This window comes from Podarcis gaigeae, assembly GCF_964106915.1.
Source record: "Podarcis gaigeae genome assembly, chromosome: 15".
NCBI classification, from domain to species: domain Eukaryota; kingdom Metazoa; phylum Chordata; class Lepidosauria; order Squamata; family Lacertidae; genus Podarcis; species Podarcis gaigeae.
In genome coordinates, this window is record NC_139692.1 from 31,277,319 (window position 1) to 31,290,038 (window position 12,720).

Consider the following 12,720-nt stretch of genomic DNA (forward strand, 5'->3'; position numbering starts at 1 on the left):
GGCTGTGTTTCACGTGTGCTTGTCAGGTAGACTGTCCCACTTACTGGCACCAAGCTTGGTTAGCGTTGGATACCAGCTGAAGACTTTCCTTTTCAGCAGATTTTTTTTGGGGGGGGGGTGCAGAGAGATGACTGGATTGCAGGGAACTGTCTTATTGCACAGTACTAGTGCATGTGTTTGGTTTTTTTGCGGTCATTTTTAAATAAATTTTATTTTTCAGTTTTACATTTTTTACAAACATACAAATCCAATGATTTCCCAGTAAACATATATATTTTGACTCCCCACCCCACCCTTTTGCGGTTTCTTATATTTTTAATTCTTAACACTGCATTCCTCACCTTATTCCAATTATTAATTACTCCCCAATTTTTCTTTAACATTACATTTAGCTGCTTGTTTTAGGTCAATGTTGCTAATGAACTTATTATATGTGTACAAAAACCTTTCAGATATTCCACGAATTTCCCCTGTCCTATAATAAAGTTTCTTTCTTCTTGGTTTCTTATTGTTCCAGTAAGTTTTGCCATTTCGGCATAGTCCATTAATTTAATCTGCCACTCCTCCTTGTTTGGGACAGGGTCTTCTTTCCATCTCTGAGCATGAATTATTCTGACTGCAGTTGTAGCATACATAAACAGGGTTTTTTTTTGTCTTTAGGTAGCTCGGGTTCAATCCAAGCAAGGCGAAGAGCTTAAAAGACCTTTTTGCTCAGTGTCCATTTGGGGTTTCCCAGTGCAGAAAGAACTTTTAAGCTCTCTGCCTTGTTTCTAGGAGCATTGGGGAAACTTTTTCTCCTCTTTGCCTTCTAGATGTGGGGCAGTTCTAAAGATTTGGGTGTACCTGACTTTCAGGCAGTGGCGTAGCGTTGGGGGTGCAGGGGTGGCCGGCCGCACCGGGCGCAACATCTGGGGGTTAGGGTTAAGGGGGCGCAAATCCACGGGTTGGGGGCGCAAATTACTTGCCTTGCCCCGGGTGCTGACAACCCACGCTACGCCACTGCTTTCATGTATGCACAGAACTCATGTATCTGAACCCCCATGTAAGGTGCAGTCGTACTGTATAGTTGATTGCCCTGTATTCTTGTTGAATTGATTCAAACCTTTTCTTTTCCTGTTCCTAAGTGGTTTGTGCTTGTGTCCTTATTGTATTTAGCAAGATTTATATTCTGCTTAATTAAAAAGAAAAAGAAAAAAACCTCTAAGCAGTTTACATAAAAGCATTCATTCAAAACTGCAGCAAAAGCACTTTCAGAACAGCAGACATAATGCAATCAAGTGACTATAGATAAAATCAGTGGTTTTTAAAACATGTATACCGAATGAAATGTTGAGAAGGGAGGTGGAGATTGATAAATTGGCAGGATTTATTTGGGACAGTTGAGGGAGTTGGGTATGTTTAGCTTGGAAAAGAGGAGACTGAGAGGAGATAGGAGAGCCATCTTCTAGTATCTAAAGGGCTGCCACATGGAAGCTGGAGCAAGCTTGTTTTCACCTGCTCTGGAGGACAGGACTCGAACCAATGGCATCAAATAATGAGAAAGGAGATTCTGTCTAAACATCAGGAAGAACTTTCTGACAGTCAGAGCTGTTGGACAGTGGAACGGTCTCCCTCTGGAGGTTGTGGACTCTCCTTCCTTGGAGGTTTTTAAGCAGAGGTTGGATGGCCATCTGCCATGGATGCTTTGGTTTCCTGAATTTCAGGGGGTTGGACCAGATGACCCTCAGGGTCCCTTCCTGCTCTACGCCTCTATGATTCTGTGAGCTACAGTTTCGCAACGTTTTAAATAAACTTGTCGTATCCAGCAGTAATTAAAAAGTGGCTTAAGATACAGGCATAATGGTTTAGTGTGGATGAACTCCTGTGAACTGGTCTGTATGCTAGTGATTAATGTTAATGAGATTTTCTTAGAACGGATTCATTCTGTCTTTGTTCTTTTAATCTCTGATTGTTTACAGCTGCGCCTCTTTGGAGTCTTGCAGACTGGTGGTAGTTGTTTTTAAAATTACATTTCTGCGGAGGCTTGCCTGAACCTAGAAAGAAGTATGTTAGCTGGCATTTATTCACAGAACTTGTATCTTGCCCTTTATCTCAGGCGGGGGGGGGGGGCGGGGGAGCCAGTTTCCACTCCCCAAGAAATGCTTTCAGCCCCATCATTTTCACCCGCTCCATGGGTTGGCATCCGTCAGTCTCGGGAGACAATGGAGGATTGCGCCTTTGGGGGTGAAGTCAAACCGCTGGGCGGTTGCAGCGCCTGCTGTGTCTGTAGAGACTGACATGGGAGAGACATGTTTTGTTGCAGCTGGGCAGATGAAAGTGTCTGCTTGTGCTGCTGCAGATGCACCACAGCATTCCTTCTCTCTGCGCTCCTCCTCTGGTCACTGCTGTGGATACACGACCTGACTGCCTGTCTCCAGGTGCTGCGGTCGTCTGCAAGGGATTCCCACATGGCGTGGATTGACGTTGCCAGCCTTCATGCCATGTTTGCAGACATCTTTGTAACGCCGACTTGGTCTGCCAGCAGTCCTGGTGCCTGAAGCCAGTTCCCCCATACAGCACGTCCTCCGACCTGGTGGAATGCTCTGTCCCATGAGACTAGGGCCGTTCAGGATTTAACCTCCTTCCATCGGGCCTGTAAAACAGAACTATTCTGCCTGGCCTTTAATTTGAATTCACCCTGATCTTTTATTTCCCTTCTCTTCTCTTCCCTTCCCCTCCCCATTTTTATGAAGATCACCTGCTCTGAGACCCTGCAGCAAATTCTCCCCGGCCTCCTCGCTGGCCCAAGTAGGACCAATTCAGCCAGCTAGCCCTGGGGATTAACTGATTGATTTTTTTATTTTTGAATTTTATTGTTATTCATGTTATTCATACCGTATTTTATGCTGCTTTTATAATTTAAGTGTTTCAAGGGGTTTTAAACTTGTTAGCCTCCCTGAGCCTGGTTTTTGAACTGGGAAGGGTGGGGTATAAATCAAAATTTATTATTATTATTTATTATTCTTTGGGGATCCTGCCCTCTTCCAATCTGTGAACATGGCTGAGCTAGCCTAGAATGGAGGTCATGGGCAACTTCGGATTTACCATTGTGGTGTTTGTAAAGAGCCCCCGGTTGTTTCACATACTATTGACCACAATTTTATTCTTCCGCTGCCACCAATTTTGTGGGAAAAACCCAGGATTCCCTGGTGAAGTATTGAGTCTCAGTCAGGTAGAGTTAACATTGAAGATTAAAGTTTATTTTAAACATGAACAAGTTTTAAAATATATTTGAAACACTGTCACTCTGTTCCCTCTCAGTCTTGTCCCTATCTCTAGCTCATTCTGACTCCTCTATCTCTCCCCCCCCCCCCCAAAAAAAGAACCAACCGAACTGTCAAAACCTCTGGGCTGAGCCTCAAAATCAGGTAAGCTCCGCCCTGGGCTTTCTTATTGGTCCACCTATTCACCCTTTCTCTCCCCCAGTACAAATGTATCCCCAAAGAATGGGCAAACGCCACAACCGCTTTACACATGTAGAAAGTACAGTGGTACCTCAGGTTACATACACTTCGGGTTACATATGCTTCAGGTTACAGACTCCACTAACCCAGAAATAGTGCTTCAGGTTAAGAACTTTGCTTCAGGATGAGAACAGAAATCGTACTCTGGCGGCGCGGCAGCAGTGGGAGGCCCCATTAGCTAAAGTGGTGCTTCAGCTTAAGAACAGTTTCAGGTTAAGAACGGACGTCCGGAACGAATTAAGTACTTAACCCGAGGTAAGACTGTACCAGGTCCTTTCCCCAGGATCTTCGGTGAGAGCTAGGAGGCACCCCTGCCTGAAACTTTTGGAGAGCCATTCTCAGCCACTGTTGAGTATTCTGAGCTAGATGAACCAGTATTCTGACTCAGTAGAAGGCATCTTCCTGTTTTCATCAAGTGCATTCATAGAATCATAGAGTTGGAAGAGACCAAAAGGGCCATCGAGTCCAACCCCCTGCCAAGCAGGAAACACCATCAGAGCACTCCAGACATATGGTTGTCAAGCCTTTGCTTGAAGACCTCCAAAGAAGGAGACTCCACCTCATTCCTTGGCAGCAAATTCCACTGTCGAACAGCTCTTACTGTCAGGAAGTTCTTCCTAATGTTTAGGTGGAATCTTCTTTCTTGTAGTTTGGATCCATTGCTCCGTGTCTGCTTCTCTGGAGCAGCAGAAAACAACCTTTCTCCCTCCTCTATGTGACATCCTTTTATATATTTGAACATGGCTATCATATCACCCCGTAACCTCCTCTTCTCCAGGCTAAACATGCCCAGCTCCCTTAGCCGTTCCTCATAAGGCATCGTTTCCAGGCCTTTGACCATTTTGGTTGCCCTCCTCTGGACACGTTCCAGTTTGTCAGTGTCCTTCTTGAACTGTGGTGCCCAGAACTGGACACAGTACTCCAGGTGAGGTCTGACCAGAGCAGAATACAGTGGCACTATTACTTCCCTTGATCTAGATGCTATACTCCTATTGATGCAGCCCAGAATCGCATTGGCTTTTTTAGCTGCCGTGTCACAGTGTTGGCTCATGTCAAGTTTGTGGTCAACCAAGACTCCTAGATCCTTTTCACATATACTGCTCTCAAGCCAGGAGTCACCCATCTTGTATTTGTGCCTCTCATTTTTTTTGCCCAAGTGCAATACTTTACATTTCTCCCTGTTAATATTCATCTTGTTTGTTTTGGCCCAGTTCTCTAATCTGTCAAGGTCATTTTGAAGTGTGATCCTGTCCTCTGGGGTGTTAGCCACCCCTCCCAGTTTGGTGTCATCTGAAAATTTGATCAGGATGTCCTTGAGTCCATCATCCAAGTCGTTGATAAAGATGTTGAATAAGACCGGGCCCAAGACATAGCTCAGTGGGAGAGCACCAGCTTTTTCTTGCAGGAAGTCCTGGGTTCAATCACTGTATCTGCAGGTAGAGCTGGGGGGGGGAATAATAATAATAATAATAATAATAATAATAATAATAATAATAATAATAATATATTATTTGTACCCCTCCCATCTGGCTGGGTTTCTCCAGCCACTCTGGGCAGCTTCCAACAAAGATTAAAAATACATTAAAATGTCACACATTAAAAACTTCCCTGAACAGGGCTACCTTCAGATGTCTTCTAAATGTCAGGTAGTTGTTTATCTCTTTGACATCTGATGGGAGGGCGTTCCACAGGGCGGGTGCCATTACCAAGAAGGCCCTCTGCCTGGTTTCCTGTAGCTTTGCTTTTCGCAATGAGGGAACTGCCAGAAGGCACTCAGTGCTGGACCTCAGTGTCTGGGCAGAATGATGGGGGTGGTGACGCTCCTTCAGGTATACTGGGAAAGAGCCCTGTTTGAAATCAGACTCAGTTAGTGGGGACAATATTGAGCTATAGGTACCAGTTGCATAAGGCATCTTCTTTTCATAGAACTGTAGAGTAGGAAGGGATCAGAAGAGTCATCAAGTCCATCTCCCTGCAAATGCAGGAATCTTTCCACCCAATGTAGAGCTTAAACCCACAACCCTGAGATTAAGGGCCTCATGCTCTACCGACTGAGCTATCCCAGAGCATTCTATTCCAATGTAATTCTTTATTCAGAACCATAAGGTCTATGATCCTAAAAAGAAAAGGAGGTTCATAGCTCAGTGGCAGAGCAAGATCTCTGTTCAGTCTCCAGATAGGACAGGGAACGTTCCTCATACGAAACCCTGGAGAACGGCTGCTGCCAGTCAGTGCAGGCAATGCTGGGCTAAATGGACCAAGGGTCTTGGACGGCTTCTGCTGTTAGGAGAGAAGGGTTGTTGGTCAATGGTAGGAATTTTGCTTTGCAAAGGTCCCAAGTCCAGTCTCCAGGTAGGACAGAGAATACCCCTTGCCTAAAACCCTGGAGAGATGCTGCCAGTCAGTGTTGGCAGGCCTGAACTAAAGGTAGCAAAGGTCTGCCTTGGCGTAAGGCAACTTCCTATGGGGGCCAGGAGTAACTTTTTGGGAGGAGGCAGAGAGGCCTAGGAAGAGGTAAGGAAGTTAGGAGCAGAGGGGGGGGGGGCTGGAGCAAGATTGATGGACACCTGAGGAAGACCTGTCTAGTCGAGCATCCTGTTCTCAAAGGGGCTGAACAGTGGCAGAAAGCAGAATTCAAGCACAAGAGCCGTTTCCCCTCCTGTGGTTTCCGGCAACTGATATCCACCGACCTGAATGGTAACTGGTGACCCGAACTCACCCTTTGTAAGGTCTTTTTGGCTGCAGGGCTCTCGTCGATTATTCATCCGGCACCTAAAACCACTCACTACTGTACAAAGTAGGTGAGGCCGACAAAGGACTCTGCCTGCAGGCTTACAATCCAAGAGGAAACATGAAAGAAAGCTGGAGACGAGAATGTACAGAAATCAAAAGACTTTCCTGAGCAGGGAGGAAAGGTGTTTTACCTGCTCGGCAAACCAATTGTTTCGGGCGTTAGAAGGTCTCCCCTGGGTGGGTGGGGGTCTTGGTCTGTAAAGCAGGGCATAGAAAGCCCTTCTTCATGCGATTCTGCAGAATTAAACCGTGGAACTCTCTCCCACATGATTATGGTGAGAGCCGCTCATTTGGATGAGGCAAATTCATGGAGGATAAGGAGGGTACCAACAGCTTCTAGCCACAATGGTTGTGTTCTGCCTCCACTGCCAGATGCAATGTGGCAGATTAAGGACAAATGAAAGTATTTCTGCGCACAGTGCATAGTTAAACCATGGAACTCCCTCCCACAAGATGGCCACCAACAAGAACACACACCCCTCCTGTGGTTTCCAGCAACTGGAATTCAGAAGCATTGCTGCCTCTGACCAAGGGTAAATAATAGCCATCAGGGATGGTAGCCATCGATATCCCTTTCTTCCACGAATTTGCCTAATCCTCTTTTAAAGACATCCAAGTTGGTGACTTGCTTATTTGTTTACTTATTAAGCATCAGGTTGGCATGTACACTGTTTTTGTGCGTCAATTCTATCCACAAAATTAACTCAAACGTAAACTCTCAAGTTGCTTAACTCTTGCCTGAAACTCAAGGAAGAAGGGGAAAGTAAGAAAAACTTCCCAAAAGGGGGAAAGAGGAAAAAAGAAAGATTAATTAATCTGTTCAAGCTCCCCCTTCCCTGTTGCTATTATTTGGTTGGTAGAAAAGGTGAAATCACATAGAATTAAGGTTGGGATTTACCAGCCAGGCAAAACAGATGATTAAATGGTTTGGTAGGCTTGGTCTCTTGATGTTTGTGCCTTTCTGTGAAGTTGTTTGAATGCTATTTGATTGGAGATCATTTAAAAGATAGCTACAACAGCGCTTTGGAATTGTGATAATAATAATAATAATAATAATAATAATAATAATAATAATAATAATAATAATAATAATATGTCCTTCATGATGCCTGAGTGTTGGCACTGCTGCCCAGGTCTGATAGCAGTCCTGCTTCAGTTCCTGCCTCCGACATGTGGCCTTCGACAAGCCTCTTTCACTCAGCCTTAGCTCCTTACACTGTCTGCAAAATGGGGAAAATAATCATAATACCCGCCTCCCTCAGATGATGGTTGTATGGATTGCAAGAAGGCATTGTATCAAAAGCTCTGGAGGGCTGCATGAGATTCATCCTATTATTCTGTTTGATTATTTATTGATACGTAACTGAATGTTCTATGAATGGCCTCTCTGTTTTCACTGATGTATTTCTTTGTGTTTTGGGTTCCAAATGTTGTGTACACATTTTCCTTTCCCCTTTTAAAATTATCTTACTGTGTTTTATGTAAACCGCTTAGCAGTTTTGCATATTAAGTGTATAAATATTATTGATGAAGATAATGATGATATTAATACAGTGCTTTTTGATATTATTTTGGTCTTCTCCCACTTCTCTTATTGATTTGTTACATTTCGATCCTGCATTTCTGTCCCAGTATAACTCAAGGAAGCAGGAGTCTGAATAGTTCCCAAGTGGTCTCCCATGCACAAACTGAGCAGACTCAGCTACGGATGGATTAAATTTCAGCTTCTCATTTTTCCAGAGTCCAGTATGCTTTTTTCCTTTTTTAAGTCCTCGTGAAAACTCTCCAGCATTTTAGTGCAAATTTCTCCTGATACACTCATCCTTGCATGCAATTTCACCTCATATGCATTTTGCAAAGCACCTTTGCACATTTATTTTCACTAACATGGGCATTTACATGCACACTTGATTTCAGAATGTTCTCATTCACATTCCTTGATTGGAGCATAGCCGCTGCAAAATTAGGAGAGGCATGTAATAATAATAATAATAATAATAATAATAATTTATTGTTTATATCCCATCCATCTGGCTGGGCCTCCCCAGCCACTCTGGATGGCTCCCAACAGAATTAAAACCACAATAATCATCAAACATTAAAAACTTCCCTAAACAGGACTGGCTTCAGATGTTTTCTAAATGTCAGATAGTTGTTAATTTCCTTGACATCTGATGGGAGGGTGTTCCACAGGGCAGGCGCCACTACTGAGAAGGCCCCCTGCCTGGTTCCCTGTAACCTCACTTTTCGTAGGGAGGGAACCACCAGAAGGCCCTCTGCGCTGGACCTCAGTGTCCGGGCTGAACGATGGGGGTGGAGGCGCTCCTTCAGGTATACAGGACCGAGGCCGTTTAGGGCTTTAAAGGTCAGCACCAACACTTTGAGTTGTGCTTGGAAACATACTGGGAAGGGTACATATGAAGGGTGGTTCTGTGTTTCAGTTTGCATATTGTTACGGAAACTGCAGATGAGGCTGGTTCCCCTATACATGTGAACTGAATCCGGTTTCTCTCCTACCTGAGTCACTCTGAGCTGCTTTCCTTCAGCAAAGTGGCTGCATCATACATCTTTGGACCATGCCCTGCACTCACATTTGCAGTCAGATGGGTTCTTCCCCATTCTTCATCTCACCCTTTGCACAGCTACCCCTTTATCTTTGTCTGATTGCTGCATTCAACTTCTGCTCAGCTTTCTGAAGCCCCTCACAAATCCACCCTTCCTCCTTTCATCCTGTTCCACCTTGATTTTGGCTCCCTTCCTCGAGATCTTCCGACGACGCCACAGCCTGGCAGAGCCTCTGATCGGCCAGATGTTCTGGCTGCGACTGATAACTCTTGTCCCCCATCCTGAGCCGATTGCTCACCCCCAGCAGGGAATATGGTTATCTCCACCAGACAGACTTCTTTTTCATCTGGAAGCCCAGAGTACTCTCTTCCTTGAGGCTTGTGGCTTCAGAGGTGGCACCGAAACACGTCCCTGCCAGAGTCTCCGGATTTGGGAATGCACCTGAGTTCAGGGAAATGATTAAGGAGGTGGGGGTGAAGCAAGGGGGAGATAAAGATCTTTCTACCCAACTCCCTCCCATCCCCATCCTCCGGTAGGACTCTTTATGCCTGTGACACCTGCGTAACACATGCTCAAGGGGAGAGGGTTTACCTCGTTTGCATTCCTGCTCACCATGCAGTTATTAAATGCACAGGAATCTTTCCAGGAGAACAAGTTGGCAACCCAACCTTACAGGCCACACGCTTGGCCCACTGGCCCTTTTTTCCAGCATCCATGTACAGAGAACTGGACACGGAGTCATTGTGTGATGAGCTCCCTCCTGGCCTTGATGCCTTTACCTGTAAAATGGGTGTAATAAAAATTGGTGTGCTGTAATATAAAAAATCAATCAAAGCGGGTTGCAACAAACAAAACCATAAAAAGTTAAAAACTGATGTCAATTAATCATTGTGGAAGGATGTGTTCTTAATTGTTTTTATAGTCCTGGCAGCAGGTGTTTAAAAGTTGACACAGAAAGTACTCCTCTTCTTCCTCTTCTTCTTCTTGTTCTTTTTCTTCTTCTTCCTCTTCTTCTTCGGCGATCACTTATAGCTGAGTAAGATTGTCTTCTGTAAGTGACTGTGGAGGCCAATTCTGGATCCACATGTCCTTCCACAGTGGGGACATAGGTTTCCGGACGGGAGTCGATCACAGTGAGGGTTTGCCAAGCGTTCCTTCCTCTTAGCACGTTTCTCCCTTTTGTCCTGAGTTTGAGCGTCTTCAAAGCCCATGACACCTCTGGTAAAAGCTGTTCTCCGGTTGGGGCACTCACAGGCCAGTGTTTCCCAGTTGTTGGTGTTTATACTACATTTTTAAAGATTTGCCTTGAGAGAGTCTTTAAACCTCTTATCGACCACCAGCCTTACACTTTCCATTTTTAAGTTCGGAATAGAGTAGTTGCTTTGGAAGACGATAATCAGGCATCTGAACAACATGACCAGTCCAACGAAGTTGATGTTGAAGAATCATTGCTTCGACACTGGTGATCTTTGCTTCTTCCTGTACACTGGCATTAGTTTGCCTGTCTTCCCAGGTGATAAAGGAAGTACTAAAGGATCTATGACAGATGGCCATCTAGCCTCTGCTTAAATAACTCCAATGAAGGAAAGTCCACCACCTCCCGAGGAAGTCTATTCCACTGTTGAACACTGTTGACTGTCAGAAAGCTCTTCTTAGAAGATGGTGGACTCTTCTTCATTGGAGGTACTTAAGCAGAGGTTGGATGTTCCTCTGCCAAGCATTCTCTAGCTGCGATTCCTGCATTGCAGGGGTTTGGACTAGAGGACTCTTGGATTCCCTTCTAACTCTACATTTCTACGATTCTATCCTGGCAGTGTGGGCCAGGATACAGTGAGTCAGATCTGTGTAGCTCCTTTGACCTCCCGGTTCCTCTCCTCTCCTCAAGGTAAAGCCCACCTATGCAGGGGGGCAAGGAGGTCCCTGCCATGCGGTGAGGAGGGGCTCGAATTGAACGCCCACAAGACCCGGCTCTGCCATTAAAGGAAGGTTGAAAAATGCACGGAGAGTGGAGCATTACAAAAATAATACAGCCATCTCGGAAACCAAAGGCAGGGATCAAAGGCCGGGCTTGGCTGCCCCGCAGAGGCTTCCTGCAGAGCTCCTGATAAGCCTTTGTAGTGGGCTTGTTTTAAACCGAGCTCCTCAAGGAAGGGAACAGCTCAGATGCTTGGCTGAGATTTCTTAGACTCCAAGATAAATTGGGAAGAAAGCGGAGGAGCAGGCGGGGGAGGTGGTCGGGAGGTTCCAGCAGCGAGCAAGGCAAACATCAAAAGCGCCCAGCCCAGAATCAGAAGCTGGCGAGCATCAAACAGCAGGCTGGCTCTCAGGTTTAGGGACAGCGGTGTCACACGGGGGTCTGTTGGCTGTGGGAGTGCTGCTTTCATGGGATGATCTTGAACTGCAGAGAAGGTTGCACCTGAATCTCATTAATCCGATTTAGTGGCTTACGCAAAAGCAGAACCAAAGCAGTCGTTCTGGTCAACATTGCTGGCCCCCACCCAGGTGGGCCAACTCTAGGCGGTGGAGGTGTCTTCAGCCCCCTCAATATTTGAAGGAGGCCCAGCCCCCTCCCCAACAGTATTGAGGGGGGCTGGGGCAGCCTAGCAGAAGGCTGCCCTGCACAGCATTGGGAGACATGTGTGATGTCACACATGTGACATCACACGCTCACGATGTACACCAGCCCCCCTAATCTTGGGAGCAACCCAGCACCTCTACCCCCTGCCCTTCATAAAAGCATATGAACAACCTTGCTGGATCAGACCTGTGACCCACCTAGTCCAGCATCTTGTTCTCACTGTGTCTTCAGGGAGGGTTGTGGGTTCTGATCCCGGGCACCTTTCTAAACTTAAGCTCCCATTCCAGTGGCTTGTAGAAAATGGTGGCAATAGGGTTTCATTGGTGGGCCGTTTCAGGGGGGCTTTGCCAACTACTGCATCTTAGGTTTCCTGGAGATGATTTCCAAATAACCCTCCGCTCCTGCAACATGCCGTGCCCGGGGAGGTCTGCAGTTTTGCAGAGAGGCCAATCTACCACGCTGCTCAATTTATATATTTTTAGCTGTAACGAGATGAAGGGGCTGGACAAGGCACCAGAGGAGGACTGGCTGACTGGCTCCTTCCCGGGCTGCAGATTAAACTCAGCCTTGGAAGATTGGAGGCAGGTGATGAATTCAAAGTGATTACAGTCACCTTTTAAGAAGAAAAAAACACACGCCCCTGGATCAAATACTGCAGCTGGGGAGTGAAACGCGTCTCAGTCCGCACCGCTCTCGGGGATTTGGACATCAAAGGCTTTCATTTGCCTTGGCATTTTGACTCCTTGACGTCCGATCCGTGGGCGAAAGTTTTCCAGGGGGAGAGGGTGCAGAAGGGTTGGGAGGGAGCTTTGGGGCTCTGGCGTGACAAGAGCGGATGGGCTGTAGGGGGTGCTGTGGAGTTGCGGGTTCCAATCCATTTGCTCATCATGGTGCTGATGGAGGAGACACCCATATTATGACTTGATTTTGGTTTAAAAATACGGTGGATGCTCGGCTTGCGAACGTGATCCGTGCGGGATGCACGTTCGCAACCTGCAGCGTTTGGAACCCGCGTCTGCGCATACACATGTTGCGATTTGGCGCTTCTGTGCATGCACAAAGCATGATTTAGCGCTTCTGCACATGCGCGACCGCCGAAACCTGGAAGTAACCTGTTCTGGTACTTCCAGGTTTCGGCGTGTCCATAACCTGAAAACAACGCAACCTGAAGCGGCTGTAACCCGAGGTATGACTGTAAAAATAAAACAAATAAACGACACTTTGATATGTATAAGAAGGCAGTGTCCAAAACAGAAACACAATCCTACACTAACCGCAGTG

General features: G+C 46.1%; 1 protein-coding gene across 2 annotated transcripts in view; it reads left to right on the top strand.

The window, feature by feature from the left end:
* The window catches only part of TMEM132E (transmembrane protein 132E), a 121,679-nt gene that overhangs the window by 92,125 nt on the left and 16,834 nt on the right, over positions 1-12,720 (top strand). The window lies entirely within an intron of this gene.